The sequence below is a fragment of the Phallusia mammillata genome, chromosome 2 (assembly GCF_965637545.1).
Source record: "Phallusia mammillata chromosome 2, kaPhaMamm4.hap1.1, whole genome shotgun sequence".
Taxonomy (NCBI): Eukaryota; Metazoa; Chordata; class Ascidiacea; order Phlebobranchia; family Ascidiidae; genus Phallusia; species Phallusia mammillata.
The window spans coordinates 3,039,543-3,054,393 of record NC_137253.1 but is presented as its reverse complement, the minus strand read 5'-3'; the positions used below and the strand labels follow the sequence as shown (position 1 = coordinate 3,054,393).

Below are 14,851 nucleotides of genomic sequence, written 5' to 3'. Positions count from 1 at the left end.
TAAAAATATAAAACTGCGCATTCTAGCCACCACAATTACACTTGCATTGAAGGCGTTTATGATACAACAAACAGTACTATTTCACGATGTTAGTTGTTGTGAAGAATACTTTTTGGGAATGGATACGCGAATACAGGACAAATCTCCTAGTGGAATGCGAGTAGAAAACGTTGGAGTAACAGACGTTTGGCTTTTCGCTTGGCCATTTTCCAAAAGCAACAATTCATGAGCGTTACTATCAGTCAGAACTTGGTCCCATCAGGGCCATAACTTATTTTAATAAAGCCTTTGACATCCCAGCCCATAGCGCGTTCTACAGTGGCTGGCCCGACGAGACATTTATGGGCTTCGTGACGTTGTACACGGCGCAACGTACAAGCTTTAAATGTTTGGCGGCACACCCGAATCAAAAATGCGATTGAAAATTGTTCGAAAGACTAAAAAAAGCATTTAGCCGGGGGTCTTAAACTTTTGTGGGCCAAAAACATTTTTTACGTTAGTGAATGGTCGTAATATTGGAACGTTTTTGTAAAAGTAATATGAACAAAAATATTATGTGCTTAAAAATGTTGTGCATTTATGCCATTTCATGTACATAAAACATTTGTAATGCAATAAACAAGAAACAGATATACAGTGTAGCTAACTAAAATACAAGCAATAAACTACTGTGTGTGAAAACAATGGCATACAATGACGAAACAATTACAAAATGTGACGCAACAATTCGAATTGCTGATTTTCAACAGGAGTGACCAGCTTATTTCCATCATACGATTAAAACGCCTCATTTATTTCTAGACATTACTAATAAAGAATAATTGATTCATAAAAGTTTTAGGACAGGGGGTCTGACAGGGTATTCCACCTAAAGGTAAACACCTAAAATTTAAAAGTTAGTTCGCGGGCCGCACAAAAGCCCTCTTAGGGCCACACCGGGTCGCGTGTTTTGAGATCCCTGCATGAAGCCAATAGAAAGTATGTTATGACGTGATAAAACATGAATATGTAGTGAGTAGTGTAGCTTTAATTTGGTGGTGTGAACAGTATCATTTGCTATAATGATAAAATACACAAAAACAAAATGAAAACAAAAAGTTACGGTTTTGTGGCAGCACACCCAGCATCATCTTGTGGCACACTGCACTAGAACATACAAAGAGAAAGAAAATACATAACCTGCTGTACGAACCCGCACAAGTCTACAATTAACGACTGCCTTAAAGGTTGGGCTAAGTATCTGTACATGTGCCGATTTTTCGTTTAAAATTTTGTTGTACTCGAAACAATCATCCTGTGTATTAGTTCTTTAACTTTTTCACTTGATTGGTGAGTAAAGTTTATTTCGCTTGGTGAAAAAAAGCATAGCGACACAATATTAGCACAAAACTAACGATCATCAACCTGGAAATAGCTGCGCAACGTTGAAATGTTATGGATGGCAAAACAGTTTGGTGATTCATGATAGAATGCGCTGCAGCTTCACCGTATTGTAAGGCGCTATGTGACGGGAGGTCACAAGAAAGTGAGTGTGGCGCGCAGTGCGTATAACTCGACTGGGACCAGTCAAGGGTTCCCTACAACCTAACCACCGTGTTAGGGAAAGAGGATGGGACTTCGACAGGAAAAGTAACCACTATAAGAAATCTTGCTGGATAATTTCAAGCGCCGGAAAGAAGAACACAAAACAAATCTGAAGTCTGCATTAATAGTTGACTTTTGACATACATGCAGAGAGTATTGTTGATTAAGTTGTTTAGGGCGTTGATAAGTTCATTTACAGTAAATAAGGATACTAGTTGAGACACTTAAACAAATTACGTAGAGCTACTAACACTGGAATTTGGCTGGCGCCCGGTCTGGAAATTTCTGGTAGGTGGCGCAACGGAGCACAGGCGTTTATGGTGCTGACTCAGCAGTTTGGGTTTATATTAAGAATGATTGCTGAGTCAGCACCATAAACGCCTATGCTCTGTTGCGCCACCTACCAAACCGGACGTAAGCTTAGTTCCAGTGCTAGTAGTTCTACCAATGAATTAAACCAAAAAACAAACAAAAACGCATGAACATGAAATAAAAAAGTAAAACAATTTACAAGACTACACGACTGTGACAAAAAATGCGGTTCTTATTTAAAAACAATAAAAAAAACTGCTAGAGAATAAATAAGAACTCTGGAAGTTTGTGGGTGAGAGTTGTTTAACTTGAACAAAACTGTACAAAAGGTGACAATTGTAAAACATAAGGGATTGTGTTACAGTGCAGTGCCATACCTGAGTCGGCTAACGGTGCAAAAGTAAAACAATAAAACGTGCAATTAATGCGACAACAGGTAAATATAAACGCCATATTATTTGTTTCGTGATGGAAATATATTCATTGGTGCATGTGAGCATGCCAAAAAATGCAAGCGAAAGTTTGGAAAGTAGGTTCTTAAAACTCGTGCAAACAAAACGCAGTGACCTTTGTGATAGAGTTAGCATTCCGAAGTTGGTCAGAAATGTCATTCTAAACATTTGGACCAATATATTGCATTAATTGTTGATTGACACTTAGGCCATAATTAGGTTTAAAGTGGTTTGATTTGGCACTAGTAGTAATATTAGCACAGAAGAATAAAGAAGAAACAAAAAGTGTTTACAATCATCACTATTTTATTTTGGGGTTTGGATATACAAGCATTCACATTAGCCGAAAACCACAACAATAAGAATTGAAGGTTGTGAAGAAATTTCCTTCCGGCGATTGCAAGCACAACATCACACATTATAACTCTGGTGCGCCACCTAACGGAATAAAATATCAGGGTATGAGTAGTTGAAAAAAAACGCAGGACTAAGAGGTGACGTTTGGTTAATATAAGAACGGTGCTTTAAAACAAGGCTGGTAAACCCGCGATATACAACCCAGGGAAAAAGAAACTTCTGAACATCCACAAATTAATCTCACAACTTCAAACAAGTTCTTTGGACACTTCGAGTTCGCATCTTTTGCAAGTTTAAATTTTCGCCCATGTCACATATTTATCGATTTTGGGCATGAGTTTCTGCGTGTAAAAATATTCAGGTAAAAAAAATCCCATTGCTCGGAAACCCTGTGGAAACGCTTCATTAAATTTATACATAATGTGCATGTTAACTTTATGGTCAAGGCAAACAAGTTAATTATGTGACGCATTGTTTACTGGCGGATCTGAAATCACAAACATCTTATGTAAAGCAATTCCGTCTCTGTGAAGATGGACACGCTGGATGAAGCAGTCGTGCCAAACTCACTCACAGCGTGATACAGAATGTCAGCGACCACTGAGTTGATTGTCGTGTTGACGAAAATTTCTTGTGGTCCCGGAGTCAGATTTGCGCCAGAACAAACACTACGCCCGGTTGTCGTTGTAAGCCTGTAAGGCATTTCTTATCTCAGGCGGTTATTTTTTAAGGCCGTTTACTGCTTAATAGGAAATATCAATTGATTTGATGACGTCACACCAAAAAAAGTAACCACGAGCATTTAATTACTTGTGACGTCATAAAATAACAAAGAGAGATTCTATTCAAACAAAAAAAATTACTTACGGGTCGTTTTGATACGGACATTGTATTTCCACAAATTCGATACGCCCAGTGTTGTCCCAGTACTGCACACTGTGGGCGATAAATGTTGTGTTATTTGTCGGCGTCGATCACAAGTCAAGTAGAAGCGGCGAACAAAATCAAATCCACCAGTGGTCGCAGTTGTTTCACGATTGCACCGAAACAAAATGAACTATAATGGTGATGAGTCAAATTTTAAAAAGTAGTGACGTCACTCTGAAAAACTTTTGCGATAAACGTTAAATGTTTATGACGTAATATGTTACGACGGTTAAGGTTAATCGTACGAGACAATATGTTGTCAGGTTTTATCGTGGTAACAACCGACAAGTTTTATTGTTAAGACACACCTTGTTAATATATTCGACGTTTACAATTCTTTCGAATCGCCCAATGTTACCCATCATGGTACCTCTGTTTTTTTTTTTTTTTTTGTTGTTCATGATGGTACCTCTGTGGGTTGTGAACTTATAAATCTGTGGTGTTTGCCGACGTCAGTGGCAAGTCGATCCGTGTAAACAAATCCGCCAGTGGGCGCTATTGATTCACGATATAATAAAATCGAAAAAAGGAATGCGATACGAGAGAACGTCACGGATGGATGCGCAACGAACGTTTTGGCCAAATCGAAATATTGACAAAATACGCTAACTTCAATACAATTTTTGAAATCTTTTCGGGCCCATTATTTTTTTTAAATTCGCAACATTGCCTCATCTTTTAGTCTATTTTAATAATCCGTTTTCAAAAAAGTGAACGCGACTCGATAATTACAGCAAAATGCAATTAACTAACACCCACTTTGGACCATCTGCCAATAGTGACGAAATACGCTAAGTTCAATACAATTTTTGAAATCTTTTCGGGCCCATTATTTTTTTTAAATTCGCAACATTGCCTCATCCTTTAGTCTATATTTACAATCCATTTTCAAAAAAGTGAACCCGACTCGATAATTACAGAAAAATGCAATTAACTAACACCCACTTTGGACCAAATGCCTACAGTGACGAAATACGCTAAGTTCAATACAATTTTTGAAATCTTTTCGGGCCCATTATTTTTATTAAATTCGCAACATTGCCTCATCTTTTAGTCTATTTTAATAATCCGTTTTCAAAAAAGTGAACCCGACTCGATAATTACAGAAAAATGCAATTAACTAACACCCACTTTGGACCATCTGCCAATAGTGACGAAATACGCTAAGTTCAATACAATTTTTGTAATCTTTTCGGGCCCATTATTTTTTTTAAATTCGCAGCATTGCCTCATCTTTTAGTCTATATTTACAATCCATTTTCAAAAAAGTGAACCCGACTCGATAATTACAGAAAAATGCAATTAACTAACACCCACTTTGGACCAAATGCCTACAGTGACGAAATACGCTAAGTTCAATACAATTTTTGAAATCTTTTCGGGCCCATTTTTTTTTAAAATTCGCAACATTGCCTCATCTTTTAGTCTATTTTATTAATCCATTTTAAAAAAAGTGAACCCGACTCGATAATTACAGCAAAATGCAATTAACTAACACCCACTTTGGACCAAATGCCTACAGTGACGAAATACGCTAAGTTCAATACAATATTTGAAATCTTTCCGGGCCCATTATTTTTTTAAATTCGCGACATTGACTCATCTTTTAGTCTATTTTAATAATCCGTTTTCAAAAAAGTGAACCCGACTCGATAATTACAGCAAAATGCAATTAACTAACACCCACTTTGGACCAAATGCCAATAGTGACGAAATACGCTAAGTTCAATACAATTTTTGAAATCTTTTCAGGCCCATTATTTTTTTAAAATTCGCAACATTGCCTCATCTTTTAGTCTATTTTAATAATCCGTTTTCAAAAAAGTGAACCCGACTCGATAATTACAGCAAAATGCAATTAACTAACACCCACTTGGGCCAAATGCCTACAGTGACGAAATACGCTAAGTTCAATACAATTTTTGAAATCTTTTCGGGCCCATTATTTTTTTTAAATTCGCCACATTGACTCATCTTTTAGTCTATTTTATTAATCCATTTTAGAAAAAGTGAACCCGACTCGATAATTACAGCAAAATGCAATTAACTAACACCCACTTTGGACCAAATGCCGATAGTGACGAAATACGCTAAGTTCAATACAATTTTTGAAATCTTTTCGGGCCCATTATTTTCTTTAAATTCGCAACATTGCCTCATCTTTTAGTCTATTTTAATAATCCGTTTTCAAAAAAGTGAACCCGACTCGATAATTACAGCAAAATGCAATTAACTAACACCCACTTTGGACCAAATGCCTACAGTGACGAAATACGCTAAGTTCAATACAATTTTTGTAATCTTTTCGGGCCCATTATTTTTTTTAAATTCGCAACATTGCCTCATCTTTTAGTCTATATTTACAATCCATTTTCAAAAAAGTGAACCCGACTCGATAATTACAGAAAAATGCAATTAACTAACACCCACTTTGGACCAAATGCCTACAGTGACGAAATACGCTAAGTTCAATACAATTTTTGAAATCTTTTCGGGCCCATTTTTTTTTTAAATTCGCAACATTGCCTCATCTTTTAGTCTATATTTACAATCCATTTTCAATAAAGTGAACCCGACTCGATAATTACAGCAAAATGCAATTAACTAACACCCACTTTGGACCATCTGCCAATAGTGACAGAATACACTAAGTTCAATAAAATTTTTGAAATCTTTTCGGGCCCATTATTTTCTTTAAATTCGCAACATTGCCTCATCTTTTATTCTATATTTACAATCCATTTTCAAAAAAGTGAACCCGACTCGATAATTACAGAAAAATGCAATTAACTAACACCCACTTTGGACCAAATGCCTACAGTGACGAAATACGCTAAGTTCAATACAATTTTTGAAATCTTTTCGGGCCCATTATTTTTTTTAAATTCGCAACATTGCCTCATCTTTTAGTCTATATTTACAATCCATTTTCCAAAAAGTGAACCCGACTCGATAATTACAGAAAAATGCGATTAACTAACACCCACTTTGGACCAAATGCCTACAGTGACGAAATACGCTAAGTTCAATACAATTTTTGAAATCTTTTCGGGCCCATTATTTTTTTTAAATTCGCAACATTGCCACATCTTTTAGTCTATTTTAATAATCCGTTTTTAAAAAAGTGAACCCGACTCGATAATTACAGCAAAATGCAATTAACTAACACCCACTTTGGACCATCTGCCAATAGTGACGAAATACGCTAAGTTTAATACAATTTTTGTAATCTTTTCGGGCCCATTATTTTCTTTAAATTCGCAACATTGCCTCATCTTTTAGTCTATATTTACAATCCATTTTCAAAAAAGTGAACCCGACTCGATAGTTACAGAAAAATGCAATTAACTAACACCCACTTTGGACCAAATGCCTACAGTGACGAAATACGCTAACTTGAATACAATTTTTGAAATCTTTTCGGGCCCATTATTTTTTTTAAATTCGCAACATTGCCTCATCTTTTAGTCTATTTTAATAATCCGTTTTCAAAAAAGTGAACCCGACTCGATAATTACAGAAAAATGCAATTAACTAACACCCACTTTGGACCAAATGCCTACAGTGACGAAATACGCTAAGTTCAATACAATTTTTGTAATCTTTTCGGGCCCATTATTTTCTTTAAATTCGCAACATTGCCTCATCTTTTAGTCTATTTTAATAATCCGTTTTCAAAAAAGTGAACCTGACTCGATAAGTACAGAAAAATGCAATTAACTGTCACCCACTTTGGACCAAATGCTTACTGTGACGAAATACGCTAAGTTCAATACAATTTTTGAAATCTTTTCGGGCCCATTATTTTTTTTAAATTCGCAACATTGCCTCATCTTTTAGTCTATTTTAATAATCCGTTTTCAAAAAAGTGAACCCGACTCGATAATTACAGCAAAATGCAATTAACTAACACCCACTTGGGCCAAATGCCTACAGTGACGAAATACGCTAAGTTCAATACAATTTTTGAAATCTTTTCGGGCCCATTATTTTTTTTAAATTCGCAACATTGCCTCATCTTTTAGTCTATTTTAATAATCCGTTTTCAAAAAAGTGAACCCGACTCGATAATTACAGCAAAATGCAATTAACTAACACCCACTTGGGCCAAATGCCGAAAGTGACGAAATACGCTAACTTCAATACAATTTTTGAAATCTTTTCGGGCCCATTATTTTTTTTAAATTCGCAACATTGCCTCATCTTTTAGTCTATTTTATTAATCCATTTTAAAAAAAGTGAACCCGACTCGATAATTACAGCAAAATGCAATTAACTAACACCCACTTTGGACCAAATGCCTACAGTGACGAAATACGCTAAGTTCAATACAATATTTGAAATCTTTTCGGGCCCATTATTTTTTTTAAATTCGCGACATTGACTCATCTTTTAGTCTATTTTAATAATCCGTTTTCAAAAAAGTGAACCCGACTCGATAATTACAGCAAAATGCAATTAACTAACACCCACTTTGGACCAAATGCCAATAGTGACGAAATACGCTAAGTTCAATACAATTTTTGAAATCTTTTCAGGCCCATTATTTTTTTAAAATTCGCAACATTGCCTCATCTTTTAGTCTATTTTAATAATCCGTTTTCAAAAAAGTGAACCCGACTCGATAATTACAGCAAAATGCAATTAACTAACACCCACTTGGGCCAAATGCCTACAGTGACGAAATACGCTAAGTTCAATACAATTTTTGAAATCTTTTCGGGCCCATTATTTTTTTTAAATTCGCCACATTGACTCATCTTTTAGTCTATTTTATTAATCCATTTTAGAAAAAGTGAACCCGACTCGATAATTACAGCAAAATGCAATTAACTAACACCCACTTTGGACCAAATGCCAATAGTGACGAAATACGCTTAGTTCAATACAATTTTTGAAATCTTTTCGGGCCCATTATTTTCTTTAAATTCGCAACATTGCCTCATCTTTTAGTCTATTTTAATAATCCGTTTTCAAAAAAGTGAACCCGACTCGATAATTACAGCAAAATGCAATTAACTAACACCCACTTTGGACCAAATGCTTACTGTGACGAAATACGCTAAGTTCAATATAATGTTTGAAATCTTTTCGGGCCTATTATTTTAATCCTGTTCGCCTTCAATTTTTATTTTGCCGGTATTGGTTGAAAGCCACTACACCAATGTCAAGGTTCCGACAACAGTAGTGGTTTTATTTTTTGCAGATAAAATCTTTGTTTGAACAAATTTAATAGTTTAACCATTACAATGTAGTGTTATTCTTTGGGCAATGGTTACAATTTCCTGATAAATTATTTGTCCAAACAAAGAAAAAAAACTGCTAGCTTTCATGCAGTGCATGCACATAGCGCAACATTGTAACATGGAAATGCAATTTTTTCATGCAATGCGATTTTTTTTCATGCAATTTTTTGATGGATTCATTTAATACGAAGATCAACATTTTTATACGTTTTTAATATCATTGAAAAGTTTTTGCCGACATACCCATTTCTCTAGAAGCATCTACGTACGACATATTCTTCACCTTCATGGCGCAATGTATATAAGCTTCCAAATTTAGTACGTGGGTTAGAAACAAGTTGATATCAAAAGGAGTATTTTCAAGCGCGGAAGAAATCAAACTTCCTGTCGGCGAATATTCAGATTTCAGTTCTTTTCCCACATAAGATTCTCTAAATATTTGTTGTCCAATAAAACGCTGACGCACGCGAGAACGACAGAATTTGTGATCAACAAAGCGCACAACATTCTCAAGGCATTCTTTATTTAAACCCTTACAAAACCTAAATTCTTGATTTATGCCAATCAGTTCACTTCTGCGCTTTTCATGAAATAAACACATACGATAACACTCGGGTAAGCATTTGGCTTCATTAAACGTTTTGGAAAGAATTGTATGCAGATTGTGAGCAATATATTTGTACGTTTCTTTTGTTTCTGAGTGTAGGTTTTCAAAGTCCGAAATCAGAATTAAATTATCGTCAACTGATTGGTGTAGATCTATGTCTTTGCTGACAACAATGTCTTTCGTTGTAACAGATGACAAGTTGACGTGACGTCGCCGTCTAACTATTACTTTAACTGACGTCGTTGGAGTTACAGTTTTGGCAATGGCGTCAACATCTCCGCCGATTCGTTTGTAAAAAAACAGGCAACTTCCAGTCAGAATGTTTTCTTTTTCGCATTCAAATAATGTCCGTTTTACCATTTTATCATTGAAGAGGGTTAATCCTAGTTCATCAAATCTATAGCACACATAATGACCAGATGCAACGTTAGATCCCATATGAACTACCACAGAAACTAACTTGTAGGGATACGTTTGCGAAAAACATTGTAAGGATAGAGTTCTATCAGGGTTTACTGAAGTACAACACTTCTTTTGCAAAACGTTCCGCTTTAATGCCAAGCAAAATATTTCCGAAGCGTTGTCTACTTGTGATGCCACAGATGATTCCGTATGTTCACCGCAAACTGAGCAGTGGGCAGCGACAGTATCATTAAGTTCTGCATTAAAATACTCGGATAGAAGTTGGTTGTCGGGTATATTTTGAAACATTGACAGAAATATAATGCTTTGATTATTCACTGTTCTTGACACCGTACCACAAACCACACACGTATTTGATGTCTTAAGTTGAAAACGCGTATTTAATTTGCAATGCTGCAAAACCAGTTCAAAGTCGCAAAGTGTGAAAAACTCACTAACATCTTGGTCCTCTCCTACTTTCCATGTTTTGTATCTGCAAACTTCTTCGATTAATGCGGTGTATGAGTCAACTTCAACTTTTTTCTGCACTAAACTGCAAATGTAACCAGCTAGCTTTCCTTGTATGTTCTGAACAAAACTTTTAGGCAGCTCAACAACAAGACTTTGAACCGCTTGCAAAGTTGAATTCATCCAGCAATTATTAAAATCATTTGGAAGACCACAAGTAGTTAAAAAATCGTTTTCCATTCCTGCTTTAATTTGAACATTACATTTGCACGAATTCTCAATTAATGCATAAGTCTGCCATTGTCGAAAACTAAATTCGTCAAACGGAAAAACGCTCATACCCAGGGTTTCTGCTGCAATTAAATCAACGGTGTAGCAAACACATACCCCACAACTTGAACCGTTGTTCTGTTGCACGCACTACATCTCCACGTTATTGGCATCAGAAAATCAGAAATTGATCAGCACGTAAATAGTTACAAAGACGAACAACTCGTGCAATATAATGATCAACAGCCTTGTCTGTTAACCAACCAAGCGTTTGATCGGAGTGGGACTTGTATGCGTTTTGCGTCAAAGCTTTGTATGTAGAACCAATTGGCTTAGGACAAATAGAGCACAAATCCAGTCATGATAACGTTTGGTTACATGGCATAACAAGAGCCGAATTTGCAATTGTTACTGGGTTTAAAGGAACCTTATTCCAAACGAGATCTGCTACGGGTTTGCACGTTGCAACAACATCGTCATTATTGGGACAAAATATGAAAGCAGGAATAACAGGCGTGTCAGTCACTTCGGTACTGTCCTGTAACGAAGTTGCCTTATTTTGATATTTTAGCTGTTTCACGAAACCTTGTGACGAGTAAAAACTGGTCGCATTGCGTTTTCTTTTCTTAAACTTAGACACAACCATAGGCGTCGAAGTTGCAAACGGAACAAATTGTGTTTTCGAGACTTTTTTAGGAGTTGTTGTAAGGTGTTGCACAGAGTCGGCGAACTGTTTTTGTAAAACCTTTATGGCGTTGAAGTATTTTACCACAAAGTCGTCAATTCGCCCTACACGCTTGCCATCAATAAAATTAACTTTCATGTCTCCGAAATGTTCTTCAATTATACCTTGAGTTTGATTGTTTAACATAATAGTTTGGTGACCAGCTTGTTGCAAAATTTCACACTTTTTGAAAAATGCTTCGTACGCATCGAGTTGTTCGCTTGATTGATTGCCTTTTGTGTCATGCCGAGTTAAATCTCCCAGCATTAACTGCGAGGATGCGCAAATTCTACTTAAAATAATTTCCAGTACCTTCTCACACAACTGAGGGTTGCAATAAACATTTTCGTCGCAAACCAACGCAGAGGTTTTTTTACAGTTTGTCAAAATGTAAAAACTTTCTACGACCTCATCTAGTTCAGGTAGCGTCGTGCATGAAAACATTACGTTAATCCAAAACAAGTAAGTTGTAACGATTTTACGTTTATTGCTGTATTTATGGCATAAACACTTGGCAGCTTTCATGGCATGACTGTAGCAATTATGAAAGATAGTTTTGGTCAAGTCAACCTCGTCAAATCTCCCGGTCACAATTTTGAAACAGCGGTTGTAAAAGTCTAATCGCGTTTCATGCAATATCGCTTTCAATGCAACGTTCCACATCGCCATTGACCCATCAATTATAATTAGCGATGGTCTTTTAGCACGACCACAAATTTTAGCCACGTCGAACAAAAAGTTTTCCAGAAAATGACTAATTGTATTTGCATCATGTAAACAACTGACACATGTTGCTACGGGAAGGGGAGTTCCACCTTGTGTTGGGTTTCTAATCAATAAGGTGTACACCTGAAAATCGGAATAATTTTCAAATCGTCGCAAAATGCTTCCTGTCGAATCTAAGTACGCAATATCAAACACACAAATTTGATTGAAAGTTTTTACCTGCGCTTCGGAATACATTACCACCATTGGCGGATGAACAGAAATGTGTCTGATAAAGTATTGGCTTTCCTTTTCCATTTCTAAGCGTAAAGTATTTAGATTAATGTACCACAATTTGCTTATTCGGCGACCTAGACTTCCTTCACTTCTACTATTATTCAATACAGATTGGGACGGCAGATATGTGTGCGCACCTAACCAACGTTCTTCCGGTTCCATTTGGTCGTAAAGTTCTCTGTACTCTTTAACAGCGGTCTTCGTTTGCATGCTTTTGCGCAGGGTATTCCTAAACGAACCAGTAACTCTTCTTCGCCTTTTACACCCAGGTTGATGATTTCGATATCCACTCACCTTTACGTGCACTTCCACTTTATCAACATATGACACGAATGTAATTGAATATTTTACCTCACATTTACAGTTTTTGCAGTTTCTAGGGCTGCAATACAAATTTACCCAACCTTCTTTGTAACAATCGTCTTGGTTTGTAATTGTTGCAACACCATCAACATCAACCAAGTAATTGTTTGAAAAGTTTGGAACGCACGAGCAATACACCTTTCGAATTTTGTCTAAAACCAGCTCACGATATAAGTCGGTACCAAAACGATTTCTTGTACGATCTGCCACCATGTTTCTCCAATCTTCTAGCGAAAATTTATGACATCCTCAACCCTGACCATGTCTACATGCCGATGCTTTTTTTTTGGTTTTGTCACCAACCCCACCAAGGTCTTCAATGGTTGTGGTATCTAATACCGACACATCATAAAACGGGTTAGAGTCGCATATTTCGTTATCTTTTTCGGATAAAACATCCATAGGCACTTCAAGGTTTTCAGAGGACAAATTCGAATTTTGGTCATCCGAAACAACGGTTTGTTCGGAAACCTCTGTCACACTACGAACGCTTTCATCGAAATCGCTTAAAACTTCTGTAGGCGACTGAACATCATCATTTAATGCAGTTGACAAATACGATAGCGGTTGATTCAAAGCGACTGTTTTTACTAAAACCTCTGTCACACTGCGAACGCTTTCATCTAAATCGCTTAAAACTTCTGTAGGCGACTGAACATCATCATTTAAGGCAGTTGACGGATTATTAAAACATACCAAAAGATGAGTCAATGTGGCGAATTTAAAGAAAATAATGGGCCCGAAAAGATTTCAAATATTGTATTCAAGTTAGCGCATTTCGTCACTATTGGCACTTGGCCCAAAGTGGGTGATAGTTAATTGCATTTTGCTGTAATTATCGAGTCGGGTTCACTTTTTTGAAAACGGATTATTAAAACAGAGTAAAATATGAGTCAATGTGGCGAATTTAAAGAAACTAATGGGCCCGAAAAGATTTCAAATATTGTATTCAAGTTAGCGCATTTCGTCACTATTGGCACTTGGCCCAAAGTGGGTGATAGTTAATTGCATTTTGCTGTAATTATCGAGTCGCGTTCACTTTTTTGAAAACGGATTATTAAAATAGACTAAAAGATGAGTCAATGAGGCGAATTTAAAGAAAATAATGGGCCCGAAAAGATTTCAAAAATTGCATTGAACTTAGCGTATTTCGTCACTATTGGCACTTGGCCCAAAGTGGGTGATAGTTAATTGCATTTTGCTGTAATTATCGAGTCGGGTTCACTTTTTTGAAAACGGATTATTAAAATAGACTAAAAGATGAGTCAATGTTGCGAATTTAAAGAAAATAATGGGCCCGAAAAGATTTCAAATATTGTATTCAAGTTAGCGCATTTCGTCACTATTGGCACTTGGCCCAAAGTGGGTGATAGTTAATTGCATTTTGCTGTAATTATCGAGTCGGGTTCACCTTTTTAAAAACGGATTATTAAAACAGACTAAAATATGAGTCAATGTGGCGAATTTAAAGAAAATAATGGGCCCGAAAAGATTTCAAATATTGTATTCAAGTTAGCGCATTTCGTCACTATTGGCACTTGGCCCAAAGTGGGTGATAGTTAATTGCATTTTGCTGTAATTATCGAGTCGGGTTCACCTTTTTGAAAACGGATTATTAAAACAGACTAAAATATGAGTCAATGTGGCGAATTTAAAGAAAATAATGGGCCCGAAAAGATTTCAAATATTGTATTCAAGTTAGCGCATTTCGTCACTATTGGCACTTGGCCCAAAGTGGGTGATAGTTAATTGCATTTTGCTGTAATTATCGAGTCGGGTTCACTTTTTTGAAAACGGATTATTAAAATAGACTAAAAGATGAGTCAATGAGGCGAATTTAAAGAAAATAATGGGCCCGAAAAGATTTCAAAAATTGTATTCAAGTTAGCGCATTTCGTCACTATTGGCACTTGGCCCAAAGTGGGTGATAGTTAATTGCATTTTGCTGTAATTATCGAGTCGGGTTCACTTTTTTGAAAACGGATTATTAAAATAGACTAAAAGATGAGTCAATGAGGCGAATTTAAAGAAAATAATGGGCCCAAAAAGATTTCAAATATTGTATTCAAGTTAGCGCATTTCGTCACTATTGGCACTAGGCCCAAAGTGGGTGATAGTTAATTGCATTTTGCTGTAA

At 36.3% G+C, this 14,851-nt stretch overlaps 1 pseudogene; it reads right to left on the bottom strand.

Moving 5' to 3' along the window:
• Window positions 1–1,930: 1,930 nt before the first annotated feature.
• LOC145212109 (uncharacterized) lies at window positions 1,931–3,408 on the bottom strand (annotated as a pseudogene).
• Between the last annotated feature and the right edge of the window lie 11,443 nt (window positions 3,409–14,851).